The following is a 13,987-nucleotide window of genomic DNA, read 5'->3' on the forward strand; positions in this document are numbered from 1 at the left end:
TGTCTCGAGATGCTCTAGTGAAATGTGGGAGTAATTCAATGAAGCGATAGTACAAACCCCTGGGCGCTTGCCCTCCGTTGTTGCAGTGTAACTATATGAATTGTGTTGACCGTCCTGCGCCAGGCAACCTATTTAATACAATTCCGTTTTTCATGTGCGTGTTTTTTTTTTTTTTTTTTTGCTGAGAAACACATTTTTGTCACTGTTTGTCAAATGCGCCACAGTTTTTATTTGCTTTTGGAATCTTATGTCAATATAACTCTAAATGTCAGGTCAGGGAGGCCATTATTGAACATGCAAAGTCTGGGACAGACAGCATACGGTCAAGGTCTGTCTGAAAACACCATTGATCACGCCGTTTCGAGTCTTTGATCCAAGTTCTCTTCGCTCCCTCTGCAGTTTTTTCGCTGTGAATACCCCCTTGGGTTCTGCTCGCTGTCTCTCCTGTTTTGTTTTCTCTCGCCGTCGTCCCAGCCTTGTTTCAAGAAACGATTGTTTGTTTGCCCTTTTTTTTGTTCCCGTCTTCGATTTCTCCTCAAAGAAACACGGACGCTGATGGGAGTGATTGACGGGTAGCGTCCCCCACGTCCGTGTTTCGATAGCCGTCCTCCTCGAGCGCTCGTGACTAAGCGTGCGCTGGCGCCGCGGCGACGAGCTCCGATGCCTGACGATGTGCCGGCGTGGCGGAGATCCTAATTATCCGCCCCCCCCCCCCGTCCCCCCATCCCCAGGGCCCCGAGGCGTAATAGGCAGTAGACGATAACTGTCGCTTTAAATGTGGAACCTTCAATCTGGCAATTACCTGCGTCGGGGGAGTAAGGCTGTTATGAACAGGGCTGGCGCGCCCGGGCTTCACCTCCACGCACGCGCGTGCGGGCTGCCTTCCCCGCGAATGAAACGCGAGCGGCGGGCGGTCTCAGGTGTGGGGTCGGGGAAATTGTTTTTTGCGGTCCCTCTGGTGAGGTTGTGGATCTCCGCTAGCGAAGCCAGAGCAAGCGACCTCACCTCTCACATCCTACCCGTTGCCAGTGATTCGTCCTGGTTTTTTTGTTTGCTCGTGTTGATGGTGATGGGGTTTTTTTTTGTTTGTTTTTTTTTTGTGTGTGTGTGCAGCAGGAAGCCTCGAGCGCTGCCTTGTTTTCAGCAGGGAGATCGGGCCCCTCCTCATACGCGATCACGCACACGCTGCTGTCCAGTTAGCTCCTGTCCTGAGGTTGCGCTTCTCGCAACCAAAACCGACTGCGTGATTGTCCCTACGAACGGCTGGCATACACAGTATGTGACGCTTGTGCCATAGGAGTAGAACCGTAGAACGTTTTGAAGGGGCCCCTCAAAAGGACGTATGAAAACCGTAACACTGAAGTTATGGTAATGGTATAATGGCGGAACAGTATCTCTCAGCACAACGGTGTGATGCGTTTCGTTCAGGCACGCAGTTTTCCTGTTTGCTGATAGGGTGCTGTTGCAGAGCGTCTCACGGTGGCCCAGCCTTTGGAGAGGGGGTGAAGAGACTCCGTGGAACGGCGAAGCAACAGGCTCCCGATGTCTCTGCCCTGTGTGTGGAAGCCGCAGTGGTTCTGTGGGAGGCTCTGGCCTCGCCTCGCCCACAGAATAACCCCCCCCCCTTCTCCGCTCTCTGATCTGCCTGCGAGATACGCTGTTTAATTTATTACGATACGGTCGGTACGGCCCTCCGCCTGTTCCCTTGGAAACAGGCTGCCTTCTCCTCCAGACCGTTGCCTCCCTCCCAACCCCCCCCCCCCCCCCCCCCCCCAGCCGAATTTAAGTGGTATTTACAAGAATGATGTCACAGCTGGGACATGATTCCGTGATTCAGCTCGGCCTGCTTTTTTCCGAACTGGGAATTCCACCTGACAAGAGAAGGAGGAAGTGTGCTGCAGGTGACAGTAGAAATTGAAAACATCGAACACTGGCAGCGTAGCAACTTGCATGGTTTTGCATGCAGTCCAAGAAGCCAGTAAGGAATCATTTAAAAAGGCCCAGTAGAGGCCCAGTAGATATGTGTGTGTGTGTGTGTGTGTGTGTACGTGTGTGTGTGTGTGTATGTTCTCTGGGATGTGTTCTCTGGGGTCCGACACCACTGCGACTGTGTCTTTGTCTGTGGGTGGCTGTGGTGAAGGGGTGATGTTCCCAAATCCAGCTTACCTAGGTGTGACTAACCCTCAGAGAGCTGCTCTCACAACCTTGGAATTATATGAAACCTGATACACATTTCTCAGAAAACTCCGCTGCAGAAGAAACCCCAGGGGAGATAGATTTACTTGAGGTTATAAAGCAATTACATTTCTGAAAAAGGGTATATGATCCCCCCCAAGTACGTGAAGTCCCATTTGTCATTTTTGTCATGAATGGAAGTATATACGCCGCCTGGCCAAAAAAAAGTCGCCCTCATTCATCGTGGCATTGTTTCGACAACCGTATGCAATGTCACAACATTTATTTCCGTCCAGAATTGCATTCATTTTTGGCCGAGATTGACGACGGGAGAGTCGAACCACTCCGTAAAATCTTCTCCAGCACATCCCAAAGACTGTCAATGGGCTTTAGGTCAGGACTCTGTGGTGGCCAATTTATGTGTGAAAATGATTCCTCATGCTCCCAGAACCACAATCTGAGCCCGATGAATCTTGGCATTTTTGTCCTGGAATATGCACGTGCCATCAGGGAAGAAAAATACATTGATGGGATAACCTGGTCATTCAGTACATACAGGTACTCAGCTGACTTCATTTTATTGCCGCATAAATGAATAAAATGAATGCAATTCTGGACGGAAATAAATGTGACGTTGCATAAGGTTGTCAAAACAATACCACGACGAATGCGCGCCGTAGGAGTAGGTTAATCATCATACCAGACATCATTGTGAATGTTTTTAGAAGAACGGTTTTAAAATCCTGGCGAAAAGAGATTGTTTGCACTGGCTAGAAAAGTTATGAAAGTAAGTAAGCCAACCTCAATTTTGATACACCGTTTGTGTAGTCTGGAATATATATCTAGGATTAATTCTGGTATTGAATTTAAATAACTGGAAGAAGGAGGGCAAGGACATGTGGTGCATGGTCCACAGGGCAGCCAGGTTTCAGTCTACATATAAATCATGCCGTGTGGCTGGAGACTGTAGTCCTGGCCGTGGCACTTCCTGTGCTGTGATCTCATCGCTTCTGTTCCCTCTCTCTGCTTTCCCCATCTGAATAAAGTGAAAAAAAGACATACTGTAAGAAAGGTGCCGAGTCTGCAGTCTTAAAAAAAAACAAGGAGAAAGAAAAAAGGCTTGAAATAGGCTTTAGTGGCTTTTTCCTTTTTTTGTTCCTACGGATAGGATTCAGTTCATATTCTAATTTCAGGACTGTTGACAGCTGCAACTCCACTGGATTTGTAATTTACACCACCTGTAGAGCACAGAGACCTGTGGGGTGGCTGATCAGACCTGGGTCACGGTTTTATGGTTTTGGGTCTAGCTTCTGTGCGTGTGTGAAATTGATTGATCGTAGACATGCTGCGATGCTGAAATACGCTTGTGTCCATTGGCCTTTTTTGTGTAATATGGTGCTCTGAAAGAAAATATCAACAGGCCTATGTGTCTAAAAGCAGAAAAAAAACATGTGTTTCTGTAAAGGTAGAAGTACAATATTATCTGCAGACATTTTAGTCATTAGGCCAAGACTTAATACATGTCCTGTTGCTGTTACAATAGTTAGCATCTGTACTGTAAATCTGTCAGTACTCCTGAAGTACTGACTTTATTCAGCCTTCATCATCATCATCATCATCTCTGTTGTCGTGTCCACGAATTACTCTTAGATGGACGCTGAGATCCTACCTACTTCAGTATCTTGTCTAGTCCCCAGACAGCTGTGGGTTTAGTCCCCAAATAATCAGCACTAAATATTTGAATAATTGTCACCCTATAAGTGGCATTCATCTCTTGTCAAGTTTAGTACAACAACAAACAAAAAAATCCCCAAGACATTCAAATTTAATTTGAATTCATGCAGGCTATACATCCCAATGTAATGAAATGGCGTTGATGTGGCAAGGTTTTAAATAATGCTTAAACATTTGCTTGAATAACGATATGCGCAAATGAAACTTGGAAATAATCAATGAACTGTGTAATGTGGATAAATGATAGAGGACAATATATTGATTGATAGGAGTAGATTATGAAAAGCAATAGATTAAGTGACTAAACAAGTAAATAACGAACAATATAATGGCTAATATAAAAGTTGGTGGCACTACCGTTAATGGACAAAAGTTCTTCCTGTTATGGTGAGTGGTAGCTAACACTATACTATACAGCTCTTGCATGAGCCAAGTCCCCCCCCCCCAGAATCCAAAGTGTTCCACTCTGTCTAGATCAGCAAATCTGTCATCCCATAATACCCCTGAACAGCACTGCTGCTATGGAACCAATCTGTCGCTGAGAGGTGCAGCAGTTCTCCTGGCTTCCTCGGTAATTAGATGACTGTAGACGTGTGAGTGTGTCATTGTCATCTCGGCCCTTCTCCCCCCTCCACCCTCCCCCTCCCACCCCCCCACAACAAGTTTCTTGCGCCGTTACAATGACTTTGTATTTGCTGCTGCAGCTGCTCGTGAGATGTCCCGCCCTGCCCCCCACTCACCCCCCCCCCCCGCCCCCCCTTCGTATTCATTCCCCATTCATTGACATGGGTCCTGCCGAAGCCTCTTGTGCACAGTGGGGTCGAGGCCAGGTCGCTTCACACCTCAGCGCATTCTCCGGTCACCAGCAGGATCGCCGGCTCGCTGTGTGCCAGCTTGGCTCAGCCCTGCTCCAGAGCAGCCCCCGTTTGTGTGTGTGTGTGTGTGTGTGTGTGTGTGTGTGTGTGTGCGCGCGCGCGATTGTACCGGCCCCACTCTACATCGCATTAACCTGACATTACCGTCACTTTTACAGCACGTCTCACGATGACAAAAAATTGTGATATCGCCAAGAAGGTCCAGAAAGCCCATTTAAATAATCAGCGAGTGTGAAGTTGGAGCCAAACAAAACCAGCGACTGTAGTATTGTGAGTTCTTTTTCAAGACGGGGCTGGGTTTCTGCTGTCCACACTGTAGCGGAACGCTCGTTCCGCCACCCGGGAATCCAGAACGGAGATGGGACGGGAATGGGAACGTTCAGACACCCAATGGGGGGAGGAGCCAAGCACCCCGAGGTTGCACAGTGGAGAGACCGGACTGGTATGCAGGGTCTGATTAAGCTTTTGAAGATACAATGGCCCCTTGAGCTCCCCGATAGGCTAGCGCCAAGGTTTTGAATTTGATGCGAGCTGATGTCGGCAGCGGAGGTGGTGAGATGAGAAGGGAGATGACATGGTTAAGCTTGGGGAGGTTGTAGGTCATTTTGAGCGGCAGTGTTCCGGATGTACTACGCAGGTCTGATGGAGGGGGCGAAGGAAACCAGTGAGGGGCGTAGGAATTTATCATCAAAAATGACGGTGTCGAAGATGAAGCTAACAAGTGACGTCGGGAGCTCCTTTTGATGGAGACGGGGAGAGGTACAAGTACACTCTTTGAAAAAAATATAAAGTCCATTACCTGAGTTTATATCGTTTTCAGAGAGAAAGAACTGTGGCTCCAGCCTACGAGATTCATTCAGTCACCATATACAGAAAAATTCCATTCGCGGCTAATGACAGTTTAGGGTCAGGGGTCCATACCAAGACCTTGTGAGCCTTCTGCACTTAACAGTATTAGGTGTCCTTTTGTTCCCTCTGGTGCACTTTTTTATTTATACTGCAGTTGGAGTCTGTCTCTTCTTTACAGCAGATAAATTGTATGTGGTGAAACGGCGTACGATAGGCTAGACATTCAACACTTAGTGAATGATGTTTATCAAATTGCCGTAAGGTCAGAGCGACTTCTTTTTATATAATTGCATAATGACGCTTCGTACAAGTCAACTTTTCAGCCATGGCCTTTCAGGAGAAATTGCAGTAGTCCAGAACGGATCTTGGAATGAGAGGTGGGTTGAATAGGTGAAAAGGGGCAGATTTTGTTCCGGAAGAATCCGCGCCCCCCCCCCCCCAGAATACTGCCGTGAGGTTCTCGGAAAGGGACAGTCTGTTATCTGGTGCCTCTCCGAGGGTTTCGTAGCAGATGAAGAGTTTGACGCTGCGGTGCCCAACCAGGGGAGAGTGAAAAGTCGCTCGGGGGGGGGGAGGACTCGGCTGGGAAGGGTAGCGTCTCAGTTTGGGCGTCTCGAGTTGTGCTACGGGTGCCGGTTTTTCGTCCGGCTCGAGGTGCCTTGTAGACGAGCCGAGAGGCGTGAGTTCGGTGTGTCTCAGGGGGAGCGAGAGAGAGAGAAAATAATTCTGTATCATCAGTGTAGCGGTGGTAACAGACCGTGGGAGGATATGACTGAACCAAGAGGCTTAGTATAGAGAGAGGGGAGAAGAGGACAAACGACTGATCCTTGGGGGACGTCTGTAGGATATGAGATCTCAAAATTGCACACCCCCACAACCACCACCCAACCACCACCATGCCACAAGTAGTCAGGGAAGACAGCAGGAGATAATGGTCAACTGTATCAAATTCTGCAGAGAGGTCAAGGAGGATTAGAATGGTCCATTTACTGTACATTGGAGCACAGAAACGGTATGGTGAATTACATCATAGCGAGTCTTGCTCACCGTTGCTCACGTTTTACAGGGCATTACAGAAATGTCTTGCCGTGGAGTGGCCGGGGGTTTCAGGTGGGCTGAGTAGGGGTGGGTAAGGCTTGGGGGGGGCCAGGGTTCTGGTACTGGCTGCAATCGGTCTGTCGCCCCAGGGATAGTGGTGGGTGGCAGGAGAGATGCATTAGTACACCAACATTAAAAAGCTCTGATAACATCTCTGAAATTGTTCCAGAGTACTCGGTAACCAACTTCCAGCATGTTACCTACGGACTGCATTGGATGCTTGGGCTTCCTCGGCCAGTGTTGTGAAAATAATTGCTCGTTTGGGAGGGTTGAGCCCGCCCTGAGCATGTAGCACTGCCCAGCTAAGCTGTGCAGTGAACCCACAAGTTGACCTTCATGTGTTTGGGTGGGGAGCTCGATGGAGCTCCTTGGCGACATAATAATTGACTCAACTCAATGACTGCTGCCATTAAGCCCTCCAGTCTTACACAAACAACTGTACAGTATTCCCGTGCTGCCAAGTTCAATATTGGAGAATGGTGCGTCAAATTATTATGCATTGCCATTCAAATCAGGTTTGTCTGAGTTTTGCAGACGTGATTCCAAACGCATCTAGATTTGCATGATGATAAAATGTAAATATATACAGCATGCTGAATGAAATTCAGTTTTGCTTAAGGCAACAGGAAATGCCACGGTGCGGTGTCAGGTCAAATCTGGACTGACTGTGGGCGGAGACTCCCATTGGGCGACGCACGATCACCCCGTGCGTCACCCCGGTTATGGGAGGGGTTCTGTCGGTCAGGGGGTCAGGGTTCATTGATACTGTACCCAGTGACCCCCCCCCCCCCCCCCCCCCCCCCGCTGGTTGATCAGGCGTTCGTGGGCCAGATGCTAAAGCTGCATATGAATGGTCCTCCTTTGACTCCATACTATGAGAGCTTTGCTGCCGTGCGAGAAGAAGAGGCTGGCGAGACCCCGTGTTTTGGAGAAGGCCCACAGATGCCTACACTCTCCCGAATCGGCAGTGGAGTTCACGCATGAACAGGGCTACGGTTGCAGGCAGCTGGCAAGGCCAAATTATGGTGGGGAATGGACATGCTCAGCTTGCTGTTAGGTGCCAAAGTTATATTAAACAAGACCAGGCTAAAACCTAGTATATGGCTGGACCTAACACACGTGATCCGGCCGACTAATGGTGTGACTTCATAACTTGGCCGACCAATGGTGTAACTTCATCACTCACTCAGTCACTCAGTCACAGACATTCGCGTTTGTAGGGCTGGCCCCGCTGTTGCTGTCCAGCCACAAAAAGAAAACGCATTCATGGCTGATTTGCTTCAATTTTGAGGTTATAGAAAAGGTGAAAAAAACTGTTTTTATTCATTTATTATTAGAAGCCTCATAGTGAAAGTGTGACTTCACCTAATCATACAGTTCAATCAAAAGATGAAATGTCAAATCAAAAATACTCACCTCGCAAACGGAATTGCTTTTCATCCCGTTGTCATGACCAGGATCGGCAGACTTGCGAGAGCGTCATCCTTTGTGATGGCGGTTGCTAAGGTTGCCGATGACACGTGAGCATCGGGGCGAGCGTTTTTCATGGTCACCGCCGCTTTGTTTTGTAATATTATGCGGTGTGTCACGCTGGCTGTCAAAGCAATCATCGCAAACCCGACTGATCTGAACACGTCGTGGAGGAAGGCATTTTGTCAGAGATGGGTTATTGATTCATCTCTTTTTCTCGGAGGGGCATTGTTAAAAGTAGGGAGCTGCAGCCAAGGGTGTCTCGTTTGGATACTGTTGCTTGCTTTGATGAGAGACCCTTGAACATGGGTGCCGGTTTATTTTGAAATTCAGTCTAACCTAAGCTGTCCGTTTTCATCCCAAGTGACACATTGATGTGAAAAAGGGTTGTAGTGGGCCTTAAGGGGGGGGGGGGGGGGTGGAATCCTTACTCCACTCTGGTGGGATCTCGGGATTTAATGAATATTGATTGGAAAATCCACATTACATTGTCGCCACTGCATAATTTATTCCGTTCTGAAAGTGAATAATGATAAGGTCACGCAGAGACATCCCACTCGTCTTAGCCTTTTAAAAGTCACCATGACATTTCTGTTTCTTTTTTAAACGTGGCTAATGCTGTGGGCCTGCGCAGAGCTTCATTATGCAGGCAAGCCCGGGGTGTCTTTGTACACAATTACTCAGTCGGTAAGCACCGCTGCAGGCCTCCTGCTTAAATACATAAACTCTGCGTATATGTGTATGTGTATGTGTATGAATATCGTGACAGGTTGGGTAAGCAGGTTGATCTAAATTGAGGGGATTATGAGACACCCCACTGGGTGGATCTGTGCGGCACGCCCCCCCCCCCTCCCCCGTGTCACACGGCGACGTGGTTTCCTCCCTAGTGTCACACAAATTAGGGTTTCCTCCCTAGTTTGGCTTGACGTAAGTTAGGTCAGAATAGTGTTCACTGTGTGAACTAAACTGTGTTCTTGGCTAGAAATAGCTGTACGAAACACACAGGTATCTTATGGAACCTGAGTTTTGTAGTTGTCCATGACCATGAAATGCAGTTTTGTACGTCGCTTTGGATAAAAGCGTCTGCTAAATAAATGTCATGTAATGTAATGGTGCGGGCAGGTGACCCGTGGTGGTGGTGAGGTACTGTGTGTGTGGTGAGGTACTGTGTGTGGTGTGGTACTGTGTGTGTGGTAAGGTACTGTGTGTGGGTGAGGTACTGTGTGTGGTGCGGTACTGTCTGTGTGGATGCTGTACTGTGTATGTGGTATGGTACTGTGTGTGGTGCTGTACTGTGTGTGTGGTGCAGTACTGTGTGTGGTGAGGTACTGTGTGTGGTGAGGTGCTGTGTGTGGGTGCGGTACTGTGTGTGGTGCGGTACTGTGTTTGGGTGCAGTACTGTGTGTGGTGCGGTACTGTGTGTGGTGTGGTACTGTGTGTGGATGCTGTACTGTCTGTGTGATGCGGTACTGTGCGTGGTGCGGTACTGTCTGTGATGCGGTACTGTGTGTGGTGCGGTACTGTGCGTGGTGAGGTATTGTGTGTGGTGAGGTACTGTGTGTGTGGTGCGGTACTCTGTGTGGTGCGGTACTGTGTGTGTGGTGTGGTACTGTGTGTGGTGCAGTACGATGTGTGGTGCGGTACTGTCTGTGTGGTGCGGTACTGTGTGTGTGGTGCGGTACTCTGTGTGGTGCGGTACTGTGTGTAGCGCGGTACTGTGTGCGGATGCGACTGGCCGCAGGCCTTCCGCAGAGCGGCGCGGCCTGACAGAAGGGGGGAACTTGTGTGCCTCCGTGGCTGGGTCCGTCTAATGAAGACCTTGGGGTCCGTCTGCACAGACAGACCGGCGCACCTCCCTTTTAATTTCCCGGCCCCTTGCTCTGGCCCCCCGCCTCCTCGGCCTCCCTGCCATGTAAACAAAGGAGGAGAGCCTCGCGCTCATAAATCAAAACGGGGTTCGGCCGACGTTGGATCCCTTTGAAGGCTTTGTTGTGAAGGACCCCCCCCCCCCCCAAAATGCACGAGTCACATACCTTAGGACGGGAAGTTACAGGTCGCTGTGCACTTGGGTGTGTTTCTCATGTGGAGTTTGTTTAGAAAGATCCTCTGCAGTGTAGGGTGTTGCTGTGTATTGATCTGTGTAATAGCACCAGATCTCAGTAACAGGATTGTGTTCAATTGCTCCCTGTAGCCCAATTAGACTGCAGGTGTATGCAAAAAAGGGCGAAACCGTCAGGCTAAAAGGGATTCTGCTACAAATGCTCCGTGGTGGTGAAGTGGGTAGCGCTGTTGCCTCTCTGTGTGGAGCTAGCATGTTCTCCCCGTGTCCACATGGGTCTTCCTCCCACAGTCCAAAGACACATGCAGGTGGGCTAATCGGAGACTCTAAATTGTCCATAGATGTGAATGGTGTGTGAGTGAATGGTGTGTGAGCCCTGTTTGGCAACCTGTCCAGGGTGTGTTCCTGCCTCTCGCCCAGTGCACGCTGGGATAGGCTCCATCACCCCCCTGCGACCCTGACCAGGAATAAGCGGGCATAGATGATGGATGGATGGATGGATGGATGGATGGATGGATGGATGATCCGTGAGATTTAAGTGGGCAAAGAAGGCCGGGATAGACTCCATAGACTGCAATGCAAGGAATCCTCATCTCTGTCCTTGCATTGCATTGCATTGCGCTGCAAACAGCCTAACTGAATTCACAAGTCCAAGAAGGCCTTGCACTTCTTACCCAAGGAAATGATCCCATTCTCACAGAACCGTTCTGTGTGTCTATTCAGTTGGCTATGAATAACTGTACGAAATCAGCACTGCACCATATCGAACCTGTGTTTTGTAGTTTTGTACCAATTACCTTTGGTATGCACTCTTATACGTCGCTTTGGATGAAAGCGTCTGCTAAATAAATGAAATGTTAACGGAATGCAATTCAGTAAGAGCGAACTGGGTGAAGTCAACCTTCGACGGTCTTCAAAATTTTAACGGTGGAAGTGAGGCTAAGTCAAACGCGCATCGCTCTCCTCGGTCCCGTTCCGTGGCGGGCGAAATTTAGATTTGTGGCTCCGGTAATGGAGCGACTCATCCGTCATCGAGCCCGTTTTCGCGAGTCCTCTGCTTTAATCTGGCGGGGGCGTAAATCTCCCGTTCGACGGTTTCGGGGCGCGGGTCGTGAATTAGGACGGAACGAGAGTCGATAACTCGTCGTCATCACGTCGCGGCTGTAAATTTTTTTTTTGTTTCGACAGCCGAACTCTTTCACGGGCGCGATCGGACGACGGAGTCCGGGTCTGCGCCGGAGGGAGCCGCGAGACGTTCGTCGCCCGGGAAACGGAAGGCGGGGCCCCCCGTGGGGCTAAATGCTAAATGCTACGCGCTTTGTGTCGCCCGTTATTTACGAAGCGTTATTATTTACGGCTCGGATTTTTTTTTCCCGGCGTGGGCGGTTGGGGGGGGTGAGATGCGGGCCCTTTTGTCCCGGAGAGGTCTTGAAGTGGCCGGTGGTGGGGGGGGGGGGGGGGGAGGGGGCGAGGGCGGCGGGGGGCGGGCGAATCGGGGATAATTTGGGATGATTTGCAGCTGCTGCTCCGCGCCTCTGCTTGACTGAGAGGCTTCGGGGGAAATCAATTCCAAAAAAGTGCCTGGTGGCGAAACGGCTGATGTCCGGAGGGGTCCCCTCCAGTGGCATTCGACCCCTTAATCACATTAACACTCCGATTTTTTTTGGAAGAAGGAAAAAGGAGTCGGAAAAAAAAACGGTCACCGTCCAGCCCAATGGGGGTTTTTTTAGTTCAGCTTTTAGGGTGAATTTATGAACGGTTGGTAACGGTTGGTAATGGATCCGTTAGGCCGGTCTCTCCGTCCGCGGGACGGCGCCAAGCCTGGGGTCCTGGCCCGCGGCCATTTCGGCTCGGTCGGGGGGAAGGGGGCCTGGCAGCGTCGCGTCCCGACGCGCGGGGCTGCTTAGGGAGCGGCGGAGCGTGTGACCGCCAGCTACAGGGCGCGCGGGTTGAGAAAACGATCCCCTCGGTGTATCTATTATTAAAGCGGCGATGTGGCGCTCGGCTACGAGAGCGTGTCTGAGCGGGACATGATTCAGTCTGCTGCCGTGTGAGTGTGTCGACGAGACTGTGAGGCCAGCAAGGCGAGTGACAACAGTTAGGCTGTGGGGCAGGGAGAGAGAGTGAGAGAGAGAGGGTGAGAGAGAGAGAGAGGGAGGGAGAGCGAGAGAAAGAGAGAGAAAATGTGTTAGTGTGTCTGTATGTATGCCTATGTAATTTGTGCGTGTGTACCTTTGTGTATGTGTTTGTATGTAGGTGTGTGTGTGTGTGTGTGTGCGCGTGCACAGTATGTGTGTGTGCGTGTGTTTGTATGTAGGTGTGTGTGTTTGTATGTAGTTGTGTGTGTGCGTGCACAGTATGTGTGTGTGTTTGAGTGTGTGTGCGTGTGTGTGTGTGCGCGTGCACAGTTTGTGTGTGTGTTTGAGTGTGTGTGCGTGTGCGCGTGCACAGTATGTGTGTGTGTTTGAGTGTGTGTGTGCACGTGCACAGTATGTGTGTGTTTGAGTGTGTGTGCGTGTGCGTGTGTGCGCGTGCACAGTATGCGTGTGTGTTTGAGTGTGTGTGTGTGTGTGTGTGTGTGTGCGCGTGCACAGTATGCGTGTGTGTTTGAGTGTGTGTTTGTGTGGATGGGGTCTGGTGGGAGCTGGCATGTGGGAGCACCGCAGGCTGCTCAGGCCATCTGGACACGTAGCGTGTGGCTGAGACCGACAGGCGTTCAGCTCTCCCTCAGCGCTGAGGCGCTTTGTTTGAACGGCGTCATGTGTGTGAGCACACCAGCGTGTTGTGTGTGTGAGCGCACCAGCGTGTCATGTGTGTGAGCGCACCAGCGTGTCATGTGTGTGAGCACACCAGCATGTTGTGTGTGTGAGCGCACCAGCGTGTCATGTGTGTGAGCGCACCAGCGTGTCGTGTGTGTGAGCACACCAGCGTGTCTGTGTGTGAGCGCACCAGCGTGTCATGTGTGTGAGCGCACCAGCGTGTCATGTGTGAGCGCACCAGCGTGTCATGTGTGAGCGCACCAGCGTGTCATGTGTGAGCGCACCAGCGTGTCATGTGTGTGAGCGCACCAGCGTGTCATGTGTGTGAGCGCACCAGCGTGTCTGTGTGTGAGCGCACCAGCGTGTCTGTGTGTGAGCGCACCAGCGTGTCTGTGTGTGAGCGCACCAGCGTGTCTGTGTGTGAGTGCACCAGCGTGTCTGTGTGTGAGCGCACCAGCGTGTCTGTGTGTGAGCGCACCAGCGTGTCTGTGTGTGAGCGCACCAGCGTGTCTGTGTGTGAGTGCACCAGCGTGTCTGTGTGTGAGCGCACCAGCGTGTCTGTGTGTGAGTGCACCAGCGTGTCTGTGTGTGAGCGCACCAGCGTGTCTGTGTGTGAGCGCACCAGCGTGTTGTGTGTGAGCGCACCAGCGTGTCATGTGTGTGAGCGCACCAGCGTGTCTGTGTGTGAGCGAACCAGCGTGTCATGTGTGAGCGCACCAGCGTGTCATGTGTGTGAGCGCACCAGCGTGTCATGTGTGTGAGCGCACCAGCGTGTCTGTGTGTGAGCGCACCAGCGTGTCTGTGTGTGAGCGCACCAGCGTGTCATGTGTGTGTGAGCGCACCAGCGTGTCATGTGTGTGTGAGCGCACTAGCGTGTCTGTGTGTGAGCGCACCAGCGTGTCTGTGTCTGTGCCTTCCTCAGTTAGCGCTGTCGTGTTGAAAGGCCTTGCTGACTCTCTGCCCCTTCC

The 13,987-nt window shown here is 50.8% G+C and overlaps 1 protein-coding gene across 3 annotated transcripts in view; it reads left to right on the forward strand.

Moving 5' to 3' along the window:
• LOC118219598 (protein kinase C alpha type) overlaps nucleotides 1-13,987 on the forward strand; it is a 214,946-nt gene that overhangs the window by 55,623 nt on the left and 145,336 nt on the right. The window lies entirely within an intron of this gene.

Source organism: Anguilla anguilla, chromosome 2, assembly GCF_013347855.1.
Source record: "Anguilla anguilla isolate fAngAng1 chromosome 2, fAngAng1.pri, whole genome shotgun sequence".
Classification (NCBI taxonomy): Eukaryota; Metazoa; Chordata; class Actinopteri; order Anguilliformes; family Anguillidae; genus Anguilla; species Anguilla anguilla.